This window comes from Salvia hispanica, unplaced genomic scaffold (genome assembly GCF_023119035.1).
Source record: "Salvia hispanica cultivar TCC Black 2014 unplaced genomic scaffold, UniMelb_Shisp_WGS_1.0 HiC_scaffold_1187, whole genome shotgun sequence".
NCBI classification, from domain to species: Eukaryota; Viridiplantae; Streptophyta; class Magnoliopsida; order Lamiales; family Lamiaceae; genus Salvia; species Salvia hispanica.
In genome coordinates, this window is record NW_025951457.1 from 1 (window position 1) to 2,980 (window position 2,980).

At 32.2% G+C, this 2,980-nt stretch overlaps 1 long non-coding RNA gene across 1 annotated transcript; it reads right to left on the bottom strand.

Annotated features, from left to right (window-relative positions):
* Window positions 1–1,158: 1,158 nt before the first annotated feature.
* On the bottom strand, window positions 1,159–1,741 carry LOC125198061. The gene is made up of 2 exons (XR_007172341.1): window positions 1,504–1,741; window positions 1,159–1,422 (listed from the first exon to the last, which is right to left on the bottom strand). It is a non-coding gene; the product is annotated as an uncharacterized LOC125198061 (long non-coding RNA).
* Window positions 1,742–2,980: the final 1,239 nt, after the last annotated feature.

Consider the following 2,980-nt stretch of genomic DNA (forward strand, 5'->3'; position numbering starts at 1 on the left):
GGAATTTAGATGATAGAGTATGAGGAAAAAAGATGAGAGAATGTTGATGATGATAGTATAGATAATAGATGAGAATGTGATTTTTTTTGTGTTTGAGTGGGGGTATTTATAGATGAAAATATGAATTTTGGGGAAAAAAAATTGAAAAATAAATTAAAAGTGGGTAGAAAACGGATATATTTTTTTGGGAGTGGGAATTTTTTTTTATTTAAAAACATTTTTTAAAATAAATTTCGAATTTTTTAAAAATAAAAAATAAAAAAACGAAATTGCCAACGGCTAAGAGCAGCGCCGTGCCGCTGGCACGGACGGACAAGCTCCATCGGCGGACGGACGAGCGAGTGCTCAGCGGCACGGACGGACGAGCAGCGGTTTGAGTACCGCTGCGGATGCTCTTAATATAGATAATTTTAAGTAAAGTTTCAGCATACCTCATTTCTTGAATTTTCATTATAAAGTTTCCATTAGGACCTATACTTTGATTTAATTTTTTATACTACCTCCATCTTATAATATATGATACACTTGGATAATGTTACATCTTAGGAGATGTAGTTTTGTGTGTTAAGCGGAGATTGAAAATAATATATTTTTATTAATATGAGAGATAATTTCTTCTTACAAAATAAAATATGACACCTTTTATTGAATAAACTAAAAATAAAAATGCGACGTCTAGTATAGGACGAAGGTGTAACTTTGAGCACTGATAAAAGTTTAATTATAGTCAAATGTCAAGAAATTATCCACGTATTGACATATGTAGCCGACAGGCCCGACACAAAGTCTATACTTCAATCGATAGAGTTTTGGAATAGAATGACTAGAAATTATTGAATTTTGTTATAGAATGACTAGATATTTTGTTTTAGAATGACCAGAAATATTTTGTTGTGGTGGAATTACCAAATTAAAGTCTATGACTCAATGTATAAATTTCAAAGACCAATGTCTTATATTTGGATCCGATAAACTCTATACGTCCGAGCATGTCATACTTGGGTTTTCGAGTGCAATTTATCGACGTAGAAATCGACAAGACCAAATGGACCTTTGGAAATTTGAAATATTTGTAATAATATGGGCTATATATAGAAACACCAATTGCAAGAGTTTAATCAGTTGGGTAATTCCAAATTTAAGGTCCATTTCAAAACATTAATTCCTCAAACATAGTGATACTTATTACCATAATTTGAGAAACACCAAAGGCATTCATACATATAAGTATAGTATAAATAAATTACATACAAATTAATGCTTTATTACATAGTGCCATTGAGTATATGTTTTATCAGACCAGGAATATGAATTTCCTCAAAATACTTCTTCCACTCTATATTTCTTGCATCCACTTCAAAGCTAACTCTTTCTTCTTTTGACATTGCTTCAATTAATTTCTGTGTGTTCCACGTGTCAAACCTGAACAATAATATATTTTAATCAAGAAATTCAGATCTAAATTAATCAAGAGATATTGGGCATGCTATGAAATATTTGTACCTTGCATTGAAAAACCCAATGAACTCATAGAGCTTGCAAAGTTTGTCAGCATATGCAGCTTTGGCTTTAGCTTGATTTTGGGATTTTAGAGTCATCTTCTCCTCATCTCCATTGATTGCATTTCTTGTGTATTCAGAGAAATCTTGGAAATTGTCAAAATATTTAATTCTTGAAATTTCTTGAGATGGGATAAGAGGATGTGAGTTGAAGTAGTGGAAAAGGTATTCAAAAAAATCAGAATATAATAGTGGTTTTTAGCACTAGATGCAACATGGTAAACCCTAGGTTGTGGATGTGGCCTATGCATGTTTCCTTCATTGGCAATAGCTGCAATAGTTGTATTTGCAAATATCTACTGGTATCTGTTTAAGGTTTTTTAAAAAAAGTAAGTAAATCTTAATGAAATTATTGACCAACAAAACCATTTCTTAATTCCATTTAATAACCACTTGAATTTTACAATATCCATGATCATTGAGAGTCCCCAAAAAACCTAAAAAGTTGCCCTTTTCCCCATAAGCTATAATGACAGGATCAACACCCCCTAAATTAAACCATTAAAAATAATAAAAAAAATAAATATTGTAAATTTAAATAGGTAGCTTGATAAATACCTATTTCCTTGTACCCACCCGGGGAAAAGGTTCTTTATAGGTGCTCCCCAATAACAGTAGGCCTTATAATAAGAAAAGGCATCTCCTCTAATTTCACCAGAGCCTTTTCTCCCATCTTTAGTCATGTGATATGAATTATGCCATCCAAATACTGTTGCTCTGTTACAATATCATATCCAAATATATCTCAATGATCAGAAATACATGAAGTTTATCGAGTTTTTTCCCTTATATGATGCAGTTTCAGGGGGCGATACAAAATTAACCGTGCTGAAATGACCTAAAATTCGCAGTGGACTTGCGGAAACCCTTTTAGGAATCAAAGTCATTGCTATGCCATGATGTATAAATAGGGGGTTTTTCGGTGTTTTGAAATTCTTTTTTTTATTATTAATAAAAAATTTTTTTAATTCAAAGAAATTTAGATTTCTGTGTTTTATTAATCAGTTCAATCATTCTTATGACATGTTTATATGTGCAATATATAAGAATAATAAAATATATACCTGTCTTGTGCAAGCCTTTTAAAATTTTTTGGTGAGATCATGTTGGGTAGGGAAAAAAGATGATGATTTGAAAATAAAGTTATTCCCCCTCAACTATGTCAAGTAGGGGCTGATTCATCATAATGTTCCCCCCTTTTTCCATTCCCCCCCCATTATAAATGGTTTTTCCATTATCAATCCTTCTTTTTTTCCCTAACATACGCTGTTAGTTCAATTTAAATTAACCTTTTTTATAGACAAAATAAAGAATTTAACCCAAAGGCTAGCCCCGAGAGAAAATTCGTCCCGGTAGAAATATGGGCAAAGAAAATTGGTTTTGCATGTCTTGGGGGCAAACCCAAATCGTTTGGGGGGGCA